Raw genomic sequence first — 21731 nt, forward strand, 5'->3', positions numbered from 1 at the left:
GTTAGGCTTTGCTAATAAGCTGGTGGGATGTGGTCCCTTCGGGTGGATCTACCCAGATATTTCCTCCAAAAAAATTAAGTATACAAGGCCATCGAGAGTAAGCATAGAGAAAGTAGATGAATTTGTAAGAGAGAAACCACGGAAATTGAAGGCGACAAATTTGACAAGCGTTGAAGATGTAATGTTCCCAAATTTTGTGCATGCAAAATCACTTAGGAGTTTTGCAATTTTGGAAATAATTAACAAGGAGACTTTATTAAAGAAGGAGAAAGGATGATATTTCCTAGGCAACTTGGATGTCACTTTATAAAGTGGAGTATCATAAAGTGACTTTATAAAAGTGAATTTAATAAAAAGAAAAAAATAATAATAAAAGTGAATTTAATAAAAAGAAAAAATAATAATAAAGAGAGAAAAAGGAACGTGAAGATTTAAAGACAAAAGGAAAGGCAAAGATGAAAAGACAATCCTAAACTCATTAAAGAAGGGAATTAAGGAGACTCTAACTCATTCGTGCATTGTGTGAGTTTGAAGGGAGAGCTCTTGGAGAGAGTTGGAAGAGGAAGTTGAGGGCTTTGAAGCCCTAGCTGCCATAGCAGACTTCGGTGTTGCAACAAGACACCATAGTCTGAGAGTGAAGTCACTCAGATTTCACCGTAGAGCTTCAATGGAGAACGAGATTTGCAAGAAAAACCGAGGTATCCAAGTTCTATCTATTGATTTTAAAAGTTATTTGGTATTTTCTATATCTCTTTTGCAGATGGGGAAGCTACCAGAAAATCTGAATCAAAGCCAACACTATGGGAAGACATTCCCTCCATTTTGTCATTCAAGCCATTAAGAAAAGGGAGTACGAGAGGATAAATGTGCACAAGGAATGAGCTTCTGTCATAATAACTCGAGTTTCCTTAATTCTGGAAGAGCGAGTTCCTTCTTTCTTCACTAGTTCGAAGACTAGGAGCAAGGTGGCACGATTATACTTTTGTGGAGGCCGAGTTCTATACATTATGTTGTTGGGACAGAAACATTGTTCACAGAACCGAGTTTCATTGCTTCTTGAGCTGCGTATTGGTGACAGACATGAGTGAAATAGTCGTGGGGCCTGCCTAATGTCATAATAAAGTCGTGTAGACATCTTCTGGGGCTGCGAATTGAAATATGGGCGGAGTATATACACAGTGGAGCCCAACCACACTCAAGGTAGGGTTGTGTTGCTGACTGTTGAGCATGCCAAGCAGTTTTGTCTTCTTTTGAACGTGAACACCTTCCAGAACAGTCTATGCGTATTGTAGAAAGGACGTGTATGCTTGGAGTGGTCCGATTCATTTTTGTTGGGGGTGACAAAGGGTTCTATCACCAACGTCCCAAGTAATTGGAGCAAAGGGGTGGAGGTGTTGTACAGGTGAGGATCATGAATAGTAGCTGCTAGGCCATAAATTGATTTGAGGGCCCATGTTACCCATCTCTCACTGTTGAACGTACCTATGGAAGTTTTATATATTTCACGTGGTTGTATTTACTCTTGGTTGGAAAGCGTGTTATCTGCTGCTGCAAATATTCTCTGGGACCCATTCGAGCCACTACAGGAGACCAGGTTCCACTACATCCTCAATTGATGTAATTATGAGATTAAATATTAGTAGAAATTATATGCATTGACCACTCATTCTAAAGATAATATATGTTCCAGCTCCTTTAAGTGTTTCTGAAATTAAATTAAATAATCAGTGGTTGGGAATAAGTTGGATTCTCCTGGTATTTATCACTGTATTTCTCACTGAGAAAAAAATAGAAATTAAACTTGGTTGCTACAACAACACATTTTAAAGGGACTGTCATAACACCATCCACACAGTTAGCACCACAGACCAGAAAAACTCTGAATATCTTGGGAAATTTATAGTCGGAATCCTACAGTGGTATCAGAGCCCTAATCTTGGCTCATCCTGTGGGAAACCCTCCATTTTATGACACCATAGCATGACTCTGGCCAGTTGTGGGTGATATCAAGGAGAAAAATTCCAGGACCGGAATTAAAGGCTAAAGGTAACTAAGAGAAATGCTTCCCACTCAAAAATTCGAAAATTACAGTCAAGCTTTCACAAAAGTGACAGAACTTATAGAGGCTTGGGTCTGGTCAAAGAAAGCAAGAAAGGAAAAGGAAGGTTGCAGACTCAAAGATAAATCAGTGGCCACAAACCCGGAAGAATGTGGAGAAGGATATGAAGTTGGCCTCCCCAGAGATCATCCTCAAGATGGTGATGAAGCACTATGCAAGCCCATAGATGATTCTTTGACAAATAACAGAGAAACAGAAAAGATCAAATTTCGCCAGGAAAATGTTGATTTAGTTTGTCAACCATCTGTTCATGTATGGGATGTGGATGGCACTAATGCTGAAGATTGCTCCATCATTGTCGAAGAAATTATTGCTATTCCACTACAGAATGACAGGACACTTGCCCAAAGATTAAAGAAGGACAAAACTATGAAAGAGGCTTTTTCCAATTCTTGTAATGTTGGTGGTGACATGAGAAGAATTGGAAAGATAGACAATGGCAGAATTGGCCTAGCAGTAAATAAATTACTGTCTACTGATGTCTATAATATTGGGCCTCAGTGTATCATGGGAAGCCTCATGGATCATGTTCTTTTATTTATAAATGAACCACTTCTATCATATGCAACAGAAGAGAGGCGGAAAGGAATTTGGACAGCCACTGTGTTTGATCGAGGCAAGAATAAGGAGGTTGGCATGGTACAGGAGTTTTACGAATCAACCTTAGGTGATGAGTTTGCCAATGAAATACAATTCAAAAATCTGTCTGAAGAAAAACACCGTAAGTATATTCACTGGGGTTTTCACAGGGCCTTCCAAAGCAAGTCTTTAAATGTTTTAGCAGACTTGGAAAAAATGGCAGATGAAGCATTGCACCCTACAGGGTTTAATTACAGTAAAAGAACGTCAGGTCTTAAATCGGAGCTAGAAGTTGACAATGATCTGCAGAGGGAAGTTGGTGGCTATGAGAGTGTGGTTGATTTCCGACCTATTAAGGTTGTTGATGAGGATCTTCTTGAAGCCTTGAACAGGCTACCAAGAGGAATGGTTCCAGGTGATTTTTTGGATGCCATAGAAGTTGGAGTAGAGTTGCCGATAAAGGAATTGGGAAGAAAGAGTGCAGGAAATAAACGCCTTTGTTTAATTACAGGTGCTCAATCCTTGATCAAAGAACCTAAAGAAGGAACAAAAGAGGACCAGGTAGACATAATTGCTAACCAGATGGAAGAGCATGATATCCAACTTGACATTGTAATTTTCCGACAGAGGATGCCTAGACAAACTAATCAAAGTTCTTTTGTGAAGATCTTTCCCTTTTAAACAGATTTTCGAAGCAAGCACAAGCAGAAGTGATAGTTTTTGAAAGTTCAACCTCACTATTGGGTGCTATGGAAGCCAGGAACATTTTTCCAGGTAACTTGGAGCTGACTCCTATGATGAGAATTCATGTGTGGGTTTATAAGAAGACAAGGAAAGAAAGTATCCCTCCTTTAAAGAGATATTCAGACATGGCACCTCCAAATGATCGAAATGCAACACGAGAAGTGAAGGTGGATGTTGTGTACCAAGGTAGGGAAGATCCTGACAAGAAAATTCCTCCAAATCAAAGGATCAAGGGTTTTCAGTATGGACCACAAATGGCTCCTATTTCCACTGCAGAAGAAGAAGCACTCAAATTCAAGCCTGAGAAGGGCCTGAAGCTTTTGGGCTTTACAGATGCATCAAACATTCTGAGGCACTACTATATGAGAGATACAAATATTTTTATCACAGCACCAGGTAATACCGTGGCCATTTTTGCAGTGGCCAAGGCAATGCAAACAACAAAGAATGTTTCCATTTTGCGTTGTGTGTGGAGGAAAGGACAATCAAACGTTGTGCTTGGTATTTTGACCCCCAACATATCTAACACAGACAATGTTATGCTTGACTTGGTGCCCCCTGGAAGAGAGGAGGCAATGAAACTGGAGCTAACATTGAATCCTATTTTAGAGCGGTTCTACAGTTTTCTTCATTTAAAATCAAGAAGATCAGATGTTGATGTGCCTCCAATTGACTATGTTGTTAAGAGGATAATTGAGCATGACCCAGAGTTGTTTGCAAAAAAAGAACTTAAGAGGTTTTATAGCCTATTCCAATTGAAAAAGAATCAAAAGACAAAGAAGGTCTCCAATAGATTTTGGAGGGACAAACCATTATTATCTGAAGAACCAGCAGGGAAAGATGCAGGAGATAATGTGCACAGTGGCATCTCCTTCGACAGTCTTGCAATAAGGAAAGCAGAACAAGTTGGAAGATTGACACCAATTGCAGATTTTGAGGTTATGCTGGCATGCAGAGACAGTGATGAATGGGTTCCCAAGGCTATTAAAGAAATGAAAAAGCTTATCATTGATCTGTTGGATTCTTCTTACAGAGGAAACACATACCATAAAATGATGGATTGCTTAGCAACACTACGAACTGGATGGATACAACAAGAGGAGGCAATGGAATTCAACAATTTCATGCATGGGTTAGCAAATAGGTGCCAGGGTAAAAGACTGAATGAGTTTTGGGAATTACTTGTTCCCAAGAATGTCAGTTTGATAAACAAGGACGAAGTTGTTGACAGTGATGTGACTGAAGTACAAGCGAAAGCAATTCTATTCAAATCTAACGGAGCACATGAGAAAGCACCAGAAATAGATGTAGATGAGATGGAACATTTGGAAAGATCATTGTTGGGTGCCTTAGCCATCGTTTCTGCCGGCTTAAAAAGACAGTTTGCATGGTACTTGAACACATGGCCTCAAAACCATGTTTTGATTTGGCTAGCGTCAATAGACTCTTTGGTGAAAAAGGAAACTCAAGGCAGTGCTTTGGTAATCAGTACTCCTGATAGGCACAATCGTTTGAAACCTGAAAAGGACAATAATTCTTTGGTGCATCAAGGAGTTGACACTTTACTGACAGATGAAAACAAGGAATTTGAACATAGGAACCATGGAGATATTGGTTACATCACTCAAAGCGCTAAAGATTTAAAGATCAAAGACACCATTGAGCATAGCATCATAAAAAACCAGAGAGATGCAGAAGGTAACAGGGGTGTTTCGCCTAACATGTTGATGGTTGAACAGAAGGGCCATTTGAAACTGGCCAGCCTTCCATTTGCAGATACTTCCATGAAGGTTGATAGAACAACTACTCCAGCAGGCAGAGTGGGTTCAGTTGTACGAAGGCATTCAACAAGTGGATTTGGGATCATGGCATAGATATGCAGATTCTGGATCATTTACAACAAGAGTTTCCCAGGTATGTGTGGGATCCGGGAATACAATTCCAATTGCTTGAGGACAAGCAATTTTTGGCGGGGAGGACTGTAATGTTCCCAAATTTTGTGCATGCAAAATCACTTAGGAGTTTTGCAATTTTGGAAATAATTAACAAGGAGACTTTATTAAAGAAGGAGAAAGGATGATATTTCCTAGGCAACCTAGATTTCACTTTAACTTTATAAAGTGGAGTATCATAAAGTGACTTTATAAAAGTGAATTTAATAAAAAATTAATAATAATAGTAAAGAGAGAAAAGGGAAGGTGAAGATGAAAAGACAAAAGGGAAGGCGAAGATGAAAAGACAATCATAAACTCATTAAAGAAGGGAATTGAGGAGACTCTAATTCATTCGTGCATTGTGTGAGTTTGAAGAGAGAGCTCTTGGAGAGAGTTGGAAGAGGAAGTTGAGGGCTTTGGAGCCCTAGCTGCCATAGCAAACTTCGGTGTTGCAACGAGACCCCCTAGTCTGAGAGTGAAGTCACTCATATTTCACCGTAGAGCTTCAATGGAGAACGAGATTTGCAAGAAAAATTGAGGTGTCCAAGTTCTATCTGTTGATTTTAAAATTTATTTGGTATTTTCTATATCTCTTTTGCAGATGGGGAAGCTACCAGAAAATCTAAATCAAAGCCAACACTATGGGAAGACATTCCCTCCATTCTGTCATTCAAGCCATTAAGAAAAGGGAGTACGAGAGGATAAATGTGCACAAGGAATGAGCTTCTGTCATAATAACTCGAGTTTCCTTAATTCTGGAAGAGCGAGTTCCTTCTTTCTTCACTAGTTCGAAGACTAGGAGCAAGGTGGCACGATTATACTTTTGTGGAGGCCGAGTTCTATACATTAGGTTGTTAGGACAGAAACATTGTTCACAAAATTGAGTTTCATTGCTTCTTGAGCTACATATTGGTGACAGACATGAGTGAAATGTTGATTTTTTAATGTACCATGGACAAGTGGTTTCCCATGGGTTAGTCTTTACCTCGAGAAAAGTGTCCAAAATAATTAGTTTCCTAAGTGTGACTTTATAAAGTGAAAGTAACTTTATAAGTGGTAAAGTCAATGTTAAATTATAAAGTGAAAAGTGACTTTAGACATAAAGTACAATGTGGGTACTTTATTTAATGGGTGAGTTAAAAAATAGAAAGTGAAAATTAAATGCACATTTATTCTCATCCCTTGATCTAAATGAATCTGATCCATTAGATCTTAGGGTTGCCCAAAAGTCATTTAGGGAAACAAAAGGGGGAAAAGAAAAGAGAGACTGCATTCATTCTTCATGCGTAGATTGGAGAAAGAAGGCTGAGAGCTAGAGAAATTTGTTGCAGCAAGCTGAAGGAGTGATTTCTGGGCAAAGTTGGGCATGGAAATCAAGGCATAGAAGACAACAGAAGGTACAGTACGAACAACATTGAATGTTGTGACTTGCACGCCGTTCGAGAGAAGCTTTTGACAAAATCGAGGCAAAGTGGGCATGGTTTTCAAGGAGTTTTGGGTTGAAGAGATAAGTTGTATTTTGCTGTTTTGTTTTGTCTGCAAATGTATTTTTCCTGAACTTGAAAGATAAATAAATTTGAAGAGCTCTCTAATAGGTTTTCCCCAGAGAATATTGAAGGGGTTTTGCCTGGGTCTAAGTTAACCAAAAATTTGTGTATTTTTATGTGTGTTGCTGGTCTGGGAATGTCGATATTTATTTTCAGCATGTGTTGACAGTCCCATGTGTTTTAATCTAAAAATTTCATTTCCAGAATTCTATATGTTGAATGTATGTTTATGGGAAAGGGCATTTAACTGAATGGGAGTGATAAGGTGAAATTAAAACCGGCTTGGGATTGCAGGAAACTTTTTTAGTCATCAAATTTCAAAATGAAATAGTCGTGGTGCCTGCCCAATGTCATAATAAAGCCGTGTAGACATCTTATGGGGCTACGAATTGAAATTTGGGCGGATTATATACACAGCGGAGCCCAACCACACTCAAGGTAGGGTCATGTTGTTGATTGTTGACTGTGCCAAGCAATTTTGTCTTCTTTTTAACGTGAACACATTCCAAAACAGTCTATGCGTATTGTAGAAAGGACGTGTGTTAAATTTTATGTATGTTCTATGATTAGAGCAATTTATTTCAATTTTCACAATTAGCTCAATATCTTTTCCAGATTAGCAATCAAATCAGCATTAAAATAAACTGCAGATAGAACATAAACTTAAATCGCAGAAGACAAGCCAAGAGAAGAGGACACAGGATGTGGCGCTAGCTAGGGACAAACCCCAATGTGGGGAAACCCTTGATTAATTCTTCTTATATGTTCTTCAATAGTTCAGCAGAGAGAGAGAGAGATAGTACTTTTACAACAGAAGTGACTTATCTAGATAAGAGCATAGATCATCTATAAGAAGATGATACATGAGATCAGTTGAAGACATGGTGCTTCAACTGATTCTCCAAGGTGACTCCTTCACCTATCGTTGTGCTGCACTTCGTCATCATGTTGCACCTCACCGTGTTGCACCATGCTGCACCCATCATCACCATGTTGCATCTCATCATGCTTCATTAATCATGACTGTACCCATCACTGTACTCCATTATGTGCCATTACTGCACCATGTTACCATACTGACTTATGTGTTGGCTACATCTTGCTTGCTTGTCCCTAGCTTGCTTGTTGTCCCTAGCATGCTTGTTGTCCTTTGCATGCTTGTTGTTGCATGCTAGCTGTCCCTTGCATGCTAGTTGTAACATTGTGTGCTTGGTGTATTTGCTGCTAAGTACCATACAACTATCCCAATGTTAGTTAGTTGTCCCTTGCATGCTGCTCTCCTTCGGAGATGGCTGTTCCCGACAGTTCTGGCAGTTCCTGCTGTTCCGGCAATTCCAGTTGTTCCCGACAACTCTTGCTATTCCCGGCAGTTCCGATAGTTCCGGCAATTTTGGCTATTCCTAGCAGCTCCGGCAGTTCCGGCTATTCCCAGCAGTTCCGGCTAATTCCCAACAGTTACGGCAGTTCTGGCTTTTCTCGGCAGTTCTGGCAATTCCAGCTATTCCCGGCAGTTCCGACAGTTCCCAGCAGTTCCGGCAATTCCGACTATTCCCGGCAGTTTCAGCAGTTCCGACTTTTCCCGATAGTTCTGGCTTTCCCCGGGAGTTCCGGCTTTTGCTTGCAGTTTCGGCTTTTCCCGGCAGTTCCGACAGTTCCGGGAATTCCAGTTACTCCCAACAGTTCTGGCAGTTCCCAACAATTCTGGCAGTTCCGGCAATTCCGGCATTCCGGCAATTTCGGCTTTTCCCGACAGTTCCGGTAGTTTCGGCAATTCCCGGCAATTCCTGACAGTTCTGGCAGTTCCAGTGGTTCTGGCAATTCCAGCGTCTACCCTCTAGATTAGGGCAGCGTTATCCCTTAGGATCTCTCCTCCTACTAAAACCCAAAGACAAGTAGAGAGGAAGGGATCCCAAGTGTGTTGAAAATGACTTGAAGGCCACCTCTATTTATACTAAAACATTGAGCACAAGTGGGGTTTATTTGGTTGCTGGCCGACCTTGACAAATTGTCCCATAACACAAATAAATTCATATCTCCATGAATACTTATCGAAATTGGATGATCTTTAGATCAATCCTACACCTCTCGATGAGAGGGATCCAAGGAAAATATCCGCTTCTATTAATAAGATGAACCACATGGAGTTTTTCCCTAGTTGCCAATTTTAACACTCCCTCTCAACTAGGGAGAACTCCATCTGCTGATCCATATGTCCGACTATACTATCTCTGCCATCAGTGCCCTGCACTGCTCTGCTCTGCTGAACCATGAAGAAGAAGAATTGATCGAGAATGTCTCATACCATTCTCTACTGACCCGAAGTCAGTTTCATCTGAAGAGAGTGTGTCACATCACTCTTACTGGCCCGAAGTCAGTTTTATTGATCCCAGATCAATATCACAAGAGAGTGTCTCAAACCACTCATATTGATCCCAAATCAGTTTCATTGATCCCAGATCAATGGAGGTCATCCTAGCATAGGGAGCATGGTAGATGCATCGATGCGTCCATCGATAGTACTACTATGGTCCCTAGCCCCATTTCCCTGCTCATTGATCAGATGAGAGGTACTTCCCATGAGTCCCAGACTACATGGGTAGGATGCCTCGACAGGAGAACTAATCATCCTGTCCACAAGAGAACGAATCATCCTGCCCCAAAGTCGCCATGGGAGAACTAATCATCCCAGCCCACAGGAGAACTAATCATCCTATTTCATAGTTGCCATGGAAGAACTAATCATCCCGGCCCACAAGAGAACTAATCATCTTGTTTCACAGTTGCCACGGGAGAACTAATCATCCCGGCCCACAGGAGAACTAATCATCCTGTTTCACAGTTGCCACGAGAGAACTAATCATCCCAGCCCACAGGAGAACTAATCATCCTGTTCCACAGTTGCCACAGGAGAACTAATCATCCCAACCCACAGGAGAACTAATCATCCTGTTCCACAGTCGCCATGGGGTATCACAAGGGAAGGTTGAACCTGTCATCCTGTACATAGCGCACCACCAAGCGAGGGTGAGTCGCCCTGTGGTCGTATGTTGCTCTAGTAAGTACCCCAAGCCCCTCAGAGCTCCTAGAGCTCAATGCATGCAAAATGCAGGACCCTTATAAGAAGGTCTCTCAACGACTCCAAGTCGTTCGGGACAGTCATAGATTTGACCTTGCCCCTGGGCTTTGACAAAATGGCTGCGACCTATACATCAGTCTCAATGTGATGGAGCCTCCTCGCTCATCGACTTACCATATCCCATATAAGGCAGTGTCTAATGTCTATCTGCTGGAGCAATCATCGAATATGGGATTCCTCAATAATCGAATCCCCCCTTTAGTTGTCACAAAGAATCACAGTGGTATTCATCATGTGTACAAACAGCTCACTGAAGAGCTTCCACAACTAGGCAGCGTCATACAAGATCATACTTGTAGCTATGTATTCGATCTCGGCGGTGCTTCTAGCAACCGACTTCTGCTTCCTGCTTATCCATGATATCGAAGCAAAACCCAAAGAGAACCAGCGCTGAGAAGTGCTCTAGTGATCCTCCACACTGCCTGCCCAGTCAGCATTCGAATAATCATGCAACTTCATATTTCTGGCAGTGTATCTCAATCCATGAGAGATTGTGCCCTGAAGATATCTCAGAAGATTCTTAGCACCAATCCAGTGAGGCTCAACCAAATATGAGCTCACCATGCTAACTGCAAAACATATGTCCAGACGGAAGTTCACCAAGAACATCAATGCAAATGAGTTTATGGAACTCAGAGGCATTTCCCAAATCTGGTCCGGCATCATCACCATATAACTTCTAAAAGTTAAGATCCTTGAGGTAGTCACGGGCTTGCAGTTTACCATTCCACATCTAGAATCCAACTCCCTCTTACTTCTGCAAGTGAGAGGGTCTGCACCTGTTTGAAATAGGTCGTCCTCAGAAGGTGCTGGTATGAGAGGTCTATCATCCACAACCTTCAAACAATGGTTTGGATCGGCTTCAATCTTAGTGAATCTCAACTTCATCTCATAGCTATCAATCCTCTCATACCACGCCCAGGGAATTTTGCTTCAAGCCATAGAGGACTTTCTTCCACCTGCATACATGAGATTCCTGATCATGAATCTCAAACCCCTCAGGTTGTTCCAAACCTGTGGACCTGCTACATGAGGGGAATGGTCCCCTTGTAAGATTTTCCTTCGGTACATCTCAGACATGTATTTTCATGCTCTTTTTGAATTCAAGCATCCCTGTCACCCTCTGACTCACAGTCCTCCGGTGCTATGTGTCAATGGACATGGTCCCCAGTGGACTTCCTACAACTTGATACAACCTTGAACTCAAAAAAATCTTTGAAAATTCTATTTCAAACATGTACCTTTCCATCGATGAGTGCCACCATGTAACCTTTGACTTCCATTGCCGAAATGGACACCAGGTTCTTCTTGCGATCAGGTACATAAAAGAGATTCTGTAAATGAATCGAGTTACCCTCATTCAATTGAGAGATAACATTCCCTACACCCTTTCCGAGATAGGTGGCATCGGCTCCAAGTATAATCCCACGATTGTTTCCATCTCTACCAAATTAGAGAGTGCACCCTACTATCCGATGAAGTGCCTTGAAGCATTACAATCAATAAGCCAGATTCCCAAAGAATCTGAAGGAGAGGGCCAATACAAGATAACACTTCTTTATCTTATCAAAAACAACATTTGATTCTTCATTCCTGGGGTTCCTTGCTTTCTTTGAAGAGTCGGCCATTTCCTTGATGACTTGCATTACCTGTCGTTCCTTTGATCATTGAAGATGTCCCTGGAATGATTGTTATCTTTATCAAGAGATGTGTCTCTGCCATTCAGACACTCCTTCGCATAATGGCCGAACTTATTGCAACCAAGGCATCTACCTTTCCTTCCACCCTTAGATCTGGACCTCCCAATGAAGTGATCTTTAAGTAGGCCATCAGAAACTTCCGCTGCACCATTCTGATAATATTCTCTGCTTCGACTTCACCCTTAGTGAATTTAAAGAGGGATGAGGAATCCACGGATCCTTTTGTCCTTTCCCAACTGTCCTCGGCGATTGCTCTTTCACTCTTGATTGGGCATTGTCTTCACCTCAACACTAATACCATGTTAAATTTTAGGTATGTTTTTGCTTAGAACATTTTATTTCAATTTTCACAGTTAGCTCAATATCTTTTCCAGATCAGCAATCACATCAGCATTAAAGTAAACTGCAGATAGAACATAAACTTAAATCGTAGAAGACAAACCAAGACGAGGACACAAGATGTGGCGCTAGCCAGGGACAAACCCAAATGTGGGGAAACCCTTGATCAATTCTTCTTATATGTTCTTCAATAGTTCAGTAGAGAGAGAGAGAGAGATAGTACGTTTACAACATAAGTCAACACTTTGACTTATCTAGATAAGAGCATAGATCATCTCTAAGAAGATGATACATGAGATCAGTTGAAAACATGTTGCTTCAACTGATTCTCCAAGGTGACTCCTTCACCTATCGTTGTGCTGCATTTTGTCATCATGTTGCACCTCACCGTGCTACACCATGGTGCACCCATCATCACTATGCTGCATCTCATCATGCTTCATTAATCATGACTGTACCCATCACTGTACTGCATTATGTGCCATTGTTGCACCATGTTGCCATACTGACCTATGTGTTGGCTACATCTTGCTTGCTTGTTGTCCCTAGCATGCTTGTTGTCCTTTGCATGCTTGTTGTTGCATGCTAGCTGTCCCTTGCATGCTAGCTGTAACATTGCATGCTTGGTGTATTCGTTGCTAAGTATCATACAACTGTCCCAATGTTAGTTAGTTGTCCCTTGCATGCTGCTCTCCTTCGAAGACAGATGCTCTGGCTGTTCCGGCAGTTCCGGCTGTTTCGACAGTTCCAACAATTCCAGCTGTTCCCAGCAATTCCGACTATTCCCGGCAGTTCCGACATTTCCGGCAATTTCGGCTATTCCCGGCAGTTCTGGCAATTCCGTCTATTCCGAGCAGTTCCGGCTATTCCCGGCAGTTCTAGCAATTCCGTCTATTCCGAGCAGTTCCGGCTATTCCCAGCACTTCCGACTTTTCCCGGCAATTCCAGCTAGTTCCAGCAGTTCCGGCAATTCCATCTATTCTCCGCAGTTCCGGAAATTTCGGCTATTCTCGGCAGTTTCGGCAGTTCCGGCTATTCCCAGCAGTTCCGGCAATTCCGGCTATTCCAGGCAGTTCCGGCAGTTCTCGGCAGTTCCTACAGTACCGGCTATTCCCGGCAATTCCTACAGTTTCGCCAACTCCGGCTATTCCCGACAGTCCCGGCAGTTCCGGCTTCTGCCCTCTAGATTAGGGTAGCGTTATCCTTTAAGATCTCTCCTCCTACTAAAATCCAAAGACAAGTAGAGAGGAAGAGATCCCAAGCGTGTTGAAAATGACTTGAAGGCCACCTCTATTTATACTAAAACGTTGAGCACAAGTGGGGTTTATTTGGTTGTTGGGCAACCTTGACGAATTGTCCCATAACACAAATAAATTCATATCTCTATGAATACTTATCGGAATCGGATGACCTTTAGATCAATCCTACACCTCTCGATGAGAGAGATCCAAGAAAAATATCAGCTTCCATTAATAAGATGACCCACATGGAGTTTAGCCCTAGTTGCCAATTTTAACAACGTGTATGCTTGGAGTTGTCTGATTCATTTTTGCTGGGGGTGACAAAGGGTTCTATCATCAACGTCCCAAGTAATTGGAGCAAAGGGGTGGAGGCGTTGTACAGGCAGGGATCACGAATAGTAGCTGCTGGGTTATAAATTGATTTGAGGGCCCACGTTACCCATCTCTCACTGTTGAACATACTTGTGGAAGTTTTATATATTTCACGTGGTTGTATTTACTCTTGGTTGGAAAGCGTGTTATCTGATGCTGCAAATATTCTCTGGGAGCCATTGGAGCCACTACAGAAGACTAGATTCCACTACATCCTCAATTGATGTAATTCTGAGATTAAATATTAGTAGAAATTATATGCATTGGCCACTCATTCTAAAGATAATATATGTTCCAGCTCCTTTAAGTGTTTCTGAAATTAAATAAAATAATCAGTGGTTGGGAATAAGTTGGATTCTCCTGGTATTTATCACTGTATTTCTCACTAACAAAAAAATAGAAATTAAACTTGGTTGCTACAGCAGCACATTTTAAAGGCACTGCCATAACACCATCCACACAATTAGCACCACAGACCCAGAAAAACCCTGTATATCTTGGGAAATTTATAATCGGAATCTTACAGAAGATCACAAGTTAGTAATAAAGATGTCAAGGTCAACTGTAAATCATTTAAATTTCATAATTTTTCGTTGTGTGTTGCAACTCAAAAGAATTAAAAAGAAACTTATTTTCGTAAACCTTTAAAAGGAAATTAAAAGGCACAGTAGAGAAAATTTGACAAATAAGTTGAAAATATAACATAAAGCAGCAACCAGCATCAAATTTTATAAGCAAATTGTGCACATTCAATCAGCATCAAATTCTGCAGGAAGTTTTTGTGGGTATAGTGAATGTTGATTGCATCTCTGCATAAACCAACAGGGATTTAAGGGGTGTCAAAGACAAAAAGAGACAATGTTGGAGGAAGCCAATGATTGTGCAATAAGATCGGGGGATTAAGACCACTAGTTTGGCAGCAATCGAAACATGTCACAAGTCAAGTTGAGTTTTATAGGAATGAAAGCAGGTGTGAATTGCATTAGAAGTTATTCGCAACGATAGTAGAACAAAAAGGGCATAATCTGCATTTAATGACAATTGAAAAATGTGAACATCTTGAGAGATGAAGATGCAAGGAAATGTTAGCATCTGGAGAATAGAATTAGGCACTGTAATGTCCCCAATTTTTGGATTGCCCTGTGGGGAGATAAGGAGGGATCTCTAGAGCTCATGTCAGCGAAGTCACGGGAGCAGGATTATATTATTACTGGGCCCAGAGGGTTTGGAGGAGTTTTATGTTGTCCGAGTGGGATCGTTCGCCATATTTTATCATCAGGATCAGTTCCGCACAGTTTGCTCTTGGTTCCGTTGCATTTTGGTGATTCCTGTAAAACAGGTTATTAACAAGCGTAATTTAATTATCTACACTTAAGGTGTTATTTGGGGTTGATTACTTGGAGAAATACCTCAGTGTAATAACTCGTTGGAATCGGGGCGAAAAGATCTACAGAGCAGAATGATAAAAACAGGCTTTGGATGGACAGTGTGACCATAGCGGCAAAATAAGCATTTTCCATTATCAAAAGTGACTTTAATTTGTTTATAAAGTCACTTCATTAAATAAAGAAAGAAAAAGTGTTTTTAAATATTTAATTGGAGGGAAAAGGTAAGTGAGTTATAAAAAGGGAAATGAGGGGCTCTCTCATTCTTTCACTTGCATTTGAGAAAATGAGCTCTAAGAGTTTTGAAAAAAAAACTTAGGGTTTGAGAAACTCTAGCCACCATAGCTAGCCTCAATGTTGAAACTAGACACCCTAGTTGATTCCAAGAGTGAAATCACTCAGATTTCACCATTGTGCTTTCATGGAGAAAAATATTTGCAGGAGATATTGGGCTTGAAGAGATTTTATCAGTTGATTTTATTTCCTGAGATTGTAATTTCTATATTTCTTCTCACAGGTGGAGACTCAAGCTAAATCTAAGGGAGCCATTGCCAAAGAAGAGGCCTTAGTTCAGCCATCTTTCTATGGGTCAAAGTGCAGGCATTCAGGGATGATTGGGTCAAAGTTCAGGCATTCAGGGATGAGTTCCTACAGCCAAAGAAATTGTGTGCTCTGTGACCATTTGAAATTGAAGTTCTGCTCTCAACAGGATGAATCTCCTTCAGTTTAAAGGGCCGAGTTATCCTCACCATTTGTTGGCCGAATTTCTTTGTGCCCCTAGTCAAGTTCACTACCACAGAAAGAGGATAAATTTATATTCTAATCCGCCGACTCGAGGCACTGTGGAAAGGGAACAAATAGCTGAACCTCAAGGTCAAGTTTTGCTGTAGCTAAAGAGGCCAAGTTCTGAGTATACATTGACCAAGTTTGTTCACAAAGGGGTCGAAACTCCATTGTTGTTGCTGGCCAAGAGTGCTGGGAAGAGACATTAAAGAAGGAAATATTTCTCCCCGTGTATACACATGCTGTTGCATACCCTGCTTCTGGAGCTGTGTACACTGTTAAGGATGATTTCTGAGCTGTATGGTTGAAAGGACTGTGGCTGAACTTAAAGAAAATGCTGGTCTGATAAACCAAGCTTATAAAACAGGTGCTACTGCTCCATTTTCATTGTAAACCCAACTGCAAATTAATTCAAAGACTCTGTACTACCCATAATTTATTTCCCTGTGATATTATGTTAAATTCATTGATGTTCATGATTATTTTCACCACCGTTTTGTATCAGCATTAAGTTTATTTCTGGGCTTAATAAAAATCATATTTGGTGGTTATGAAGCATTTTCCAAGTTATATATTGGTCAGTGTGTGTGTTATTTGAATTAAAATTGTGAAAAGTGCATCTACAGCAGTGTGTTGCTAAACTGTTTGATAAAATGTCTCACTGAGAAAAACAATTAAACTCAGAAATTACAGTTGTGTCTGGGGTTTTTTCCGATCAGGAATATTAGAGGCACCAGCACTAGAAGTTGTAGAGAAGAGGCAATAATAAGGAGACTAAACAAAAGAGCTAAGCATGTGGCAACATCGCATTAGCAAGTTGGCAAAGCAAGATGATGGGAGACCAATAACAGTAACAACTGGTGCATCATCAAGAAATGATTTATAGTGTCAGAAAGTAGAAAAATATTTGTTGGTGTGGCGTGAAAACCAGTAAATGTCATTTTTTGTCTCTATTTGACATAGATGAACAGCAACTACATGGAATCTATCCACCAGCATATAAAGTGTTGGAGATGGCACACGTCTGGAAATGAATTTCGCAAATAGGATGTATATCTGACTCTCTGAGACAAAGAAGTAGAAATGCTTTGTCTCACAATCTAAGACACCGAGATCATTCATAGAAAGGGTACAATTAGTGATGCCATGGAATGACGTAAATAAAAAATAAAGGCAATTACAGTGTGATGTGAGATGCCCCAACATGAGCAGAATCCCAGCAAATCAAAGATACATACAAGCAAAAATTAAGAGGACAATATGCAATCATAAGAAAAGAAGATTGCCACAATTGTAAACATGTTCTACACTCATTTATATTAACTATATATATAGTAAAGAACTTTCAGGACAGTGATCACAGTTGACCAAATCTCCAATAAAATATTAATAAAGTGGGTGAGAGATAATATAAGTACAAAAGTGTGCTGAATTATAAAATAGATAAATTACATGTATAATAACATTTTCACATACATACACTAGACTAAGTCTCATCAAACCCCCCCTACTCAAAGAAAATCATTCCTGATTTCTACTGGAGAGAGGGAAAATGCTCCCGAAATGCTTACTATGGCAGCCACATGGCTTGAGCGGGCAACGTGCCTTTGCAACTCATCAAGTAAGTGGTCATTTGACAACACCTAGTGGTGGTGGTGCAGACATCAAGAAGGGTATCTTCTAGAAGAGGATGCTTAAAGACTGGAATGGTGGCCTGTGAATATGTGACTAGAACTGATTCCTCCAAGTGAGGTGGCTCATCTGCCTTCGATTAGCTGACATTTACCAGATCATGGATTCCAAGTTGAGTTGAGAGATCCAAATTGAAGGCATTGGTATCCATTTGCTATGTGGTGGTGTAAGGACCATTCAAACAGGTATGAGCTTGTGATGTTGCTAATTTTTGAACCATTGCTTATGTGATGGCTGCCACATTCATTAAACCAGCTAAAAAAGTGGCACAACTTGATGTTGTCGGTGCAATGCCTTGCACATAACCTCATGTCCTTGTTCCCACACTTCCCCTAGGAGGTTAGTCTTTGGCCCTAGTCCAATCAGACCTCCTCTAAAACCTCATGGTTTAGGGACGGCAATATTGGAAAGACACTTATTTATATAGCACGTCCAAGGTAATCCATACTTACCACTTTCGATATCTCCCAATTATTCATCTCCAATCATTAGGTTGATTGTCATTGGTCATTAGGATTGTGTAATATTCCTACTAGGAATTAACAGTGATAATCAAAACAAAAATACCATATGCAACACACAAAATTCAACATGCAACCAGACACCCAGAAATTTGACAAAAATTGTGCCAAGTTGAGCCATTTTATTAATATATCAAGGAGAGTACAAAGATGTATGGAGTAGGTGCACTTGGGCTTGCAAAAGCAAGCTAGACAAGTCCCATGTGATAAAATGTGTTGCCCGGATGATAAGAAGTATTGCTCCTTCAACCCCTGCGTTGGCCCAAGAATTTTATTGTTGCTAGCTAGAAAGGAATTGGAGTTTGCCCCCTCTAGAGTGCTCAAAAAATTTTGTGAAATTAACCACGGGCTCTCCTCACCAAACCCACAAAGACCCAGAAAGGGTTTGGCCTAGTTCAGAACTCCCAGAAATACCCCCAATTAGTGCAAGCTCCTTTTTACAGCTGGGTATTTGCAACCCTGTGAATTTGCTGCCCAAATGACCTCCAAAATGCTAAGAAATCCCTCCAATAATTCTCCTTATGACCCCTAGCAAAACTCAGCCTCCGACTCTCGATCAAGCCACCCATGACAAGTGCACTCCTCAAGTGACTGCATAGGCCCAATCAACCCCCTTTGCACAAGTCCAGAAAGAAGAATTCGGCCTGAAGGATGGCCACCCAATCAGCTCACCAAACCACTGCAAAAATGCTACCAAATGCCAAGGAAATGTGCTCCTAAAAACCCAGAACCAGCTCTGCCCTGAATTTATCTCTCCACAAGAAAGCGTGGTCCCTTTCTGCACCCAATCTACTCCAAAGATAACTTGAATTTCCCTGAAGTACCTCCTGAAACAGCTCCTCAAGTGTAGTAATGGCTCCTCTAGGGTGGCACTTGGAGTCCACCGAAGAAGGAGGTGAGATCTCCTCTCAGAAATCTGTAGTGTTGAACAACACTTCGTAGACTTGGCTCAACAGCTCAAACATACAAGTGAGTAAGTTTGTCAAATAATCAAAAGCCCCAAAATGATGCATACTCCTCCTATTTATCCTTGAGCCCCCTTTTCTCCATGTGGGTCCCATGCATCAAACCCCTCTTGTCCCATCTACTGACAAGAATATCCTGTATGGTGGTGAAAAAAGCCTTTGATAATGTCTCATACTCTGGGCACTCACTCTGTAAAATAATGTTCCTCACAAACTCAATCATGGAAACCCATCCCTCATAAACCTCTCCTAAGATGGGTTGGTCTGTATCTGCAAATCGTAGCAAAGAAATGAATGGGTCCATGATCTTAATAAGTAGATCTACTCTCTCCCACCAAGCATCATCTAACATTGTGTCCTTCACTCTTTTTTAGGCTACTTGAACTGTCTTTCTCCAAAAAGACCAAAACTCTGAAATAACCACAGCCCCAAGACTGGTCTTGACCTCCCTCAACCTCTTCAACATGATGAATGAAGAGGCAAACCGTGTATCTGCAATCTTCAACAATGATAGATTGGTGTACTACTTGTAGATTGTGAGGGCATTTGTATGATTTTGTACAAAGTTGCGGATATGTCATGCATCCTCAATAATACTTCCAACCCAAAGCACATTAAAAGCAATAGATTTAAGTGCTAAATTCAAGGAATGGACAATGCAAGGTGTCCAAAATACTTGTGGATATTTACCTTCCACAATCATGCAAGCAGCCTTGCAAACAGGTGCATTATCTGTAATGATTTGTACACAAAAATCAACACTTACATTTTCAATAACTTTAATGAACAACTCACCCATATATTGTGCATCCTTGTATTGTCCAAGTGCATCCACTAATTCCAAGAAAATTGGACCATTCAAGGAAGAGACCATGAAGTTGATGAGTGGGTGGCGTGTTGGATCTGTCCATCCATCAAAAACAATACTAACTGCAGATGTTGGCCATGCTGATTTAATAAGCTCAAGCATTTTGTCCACAATGTGGTTCTAAGCTTCTCTGACCCAGGAGCCATATACCCTAATGGAGCCCCTTGAGTTAGAGCTCAACACATCTCAATAAATAAAGGTGAGCGTGCAACATTAAAGGATATGAAGTTCTGATAGAAAAAAAATGCAATGGTGAGATCAAGCTCTTCCCCCACCAAAACTCTCAAATGGAAATTTGTTGCTACTTTTCCTCAAGAATGGAAGGGGATCATCATTCTTGGTTTTTTTAGATGTTCCTGCCACCTTTGCCATACCAACATTTACCTCTTTTTCCATTTCTTTCCTCTTAGCTAAAGGCACTTGTGTACATGCTACAATTCCACAACCTGGTAAATCCAACAAATGAGATCTCACACAGTAATATGTGCTCATGAAATGATTGTTGCAATAGTTGCATTTCCAAGCAACATTGCCTCCTCCCTTCAACTTGTTACCTGGCCCTTGCTCTCTTGTGACATACTTCCACAAGGGATATTTGTTATCTTGAGCCTGTTGTCTTCCCTCAACATTTGAAGTTGTTGTTGTTGCCCCACTTCCAATAGAGGGAACACTTGTAGACCCTGATGAAATTGGAAGAGGAGGGCCATCTCCAATGGGGACATTCTTCCCCTTCCTTTGCCCCTTCCCTGCTGCCCTTGATTGAGCCATGAATGTTGTAAAAAAATAAAGAAAAAATGCACAAACTTGTAAATAAACTGCAAATGCAAATTGTTGTAATAAAAATGCAAAAAATAGAAACAAAATGCACTTACATGTTGCTTTAATCGCCTCCAAAATGCTCCCAAACCCTTTGCTATTCGCTCCCACACACTCACAACAAGATAGACACTCAACAATGAGGGTGAAATGGCCCAAAAACACCCTTTATGGGTCGCGCGGCACGTCGTTCAAGTGGACGCGTGTCCCAAAATCAGGACACGACAGACACAATCAGAGGACACGTGTCCCATCGAATCGTTTCTGATTCGCTCGATTTGGGACACGAAGGGGGTAAGGGTTGAATCTGGTTTCTTAGTCGAAAACTCGATGCAGCTCGAAACTCTTCACCCATCGACTACCATTCCCTGAAATACTCCCCCATAGGCATCTCGTCTTGCCCAAACTGCTCACTAGCTCCTGAGGGTAAAAACGTGGGCAATGTGGTCCTGGTTGGCCCACTGAAAGTGTGTGGGTGAGTCAAAGGAGAATGGTGGTCGTACTAGTGGGAAGCCCCTGAGGTCTCCCCAAACACGAAATCCCGGTGGACACTCTTGTCACAGTTTTGCTGCTTAATCTCCTCCAACATTTATTTCTGCCCCTTTGCCATGTCATTCAAAGCCTTCAAGAGGCTATTGAATGTTGCCTCCTCTTTGCTTGGTTCCCCCATGTTTGCTTCCACTACCTCTTGTTCTGGGGTCTCAGTATCAGGTGTGATCTCCAATTCCCTCTCTCAACTCCTATATCTATGCCTCCTGTAGGTAATGTTCTACTTCTCTTTTGTGCTCATAGAAGATTTCCCCCACGACTAAGCCAAGACCAGTGCATTGATACCACTGTAATATTCCTACTAGGGATTAACAGTGATAATCAAAACAAAAACACCATATGCAACAGAAAATTCAACATGCAATCAGACACCCAGAAATTTGCCAAAAACTGCGCCAAGTTGAGCCATTTTATTAATATATCAAGGAGAGTACAAAGATG

General features: G+C 41.1%; 1 protein-coding gene and 1 pseudogene across 5 annotated transcripts in view; one reads left to right on the plus strand and one right to left on the minus strand.

Moving 5' to 3' along the window:
• The window catches only part of LOC149179703 (GPI transamidase subunit PIG-U), a 398977-nt gene that overhangs the window by 312783 nt on the left and 64463 nt on the right, over positions 1-21731 (minus strand). The gene's annotated exons all lie outside the window — the stretch shown is intronic.
• LOC149179705 (ATP-dependent DNA helicase 2 subunit KU80 pseudogene) lies at positions 2060-5316 on the plus strand (annotated as a pseudogene).

This window comes from Pinus tabuliformis, chromosome 3_2, assembly GCF_031772625.1.
Source record: "Pinus tabuliformis cultivar Carrire ecotype Pingquan chromosome 3_2, CPIR1, whole genome shotgun sequence".
Taxonomy (NCBI): Eukaryota; Viridiplantae; Streptophyta; class Pinopsida; order Pinales; family Pinaceae; genus Pinus; species Pinus tabuliformis.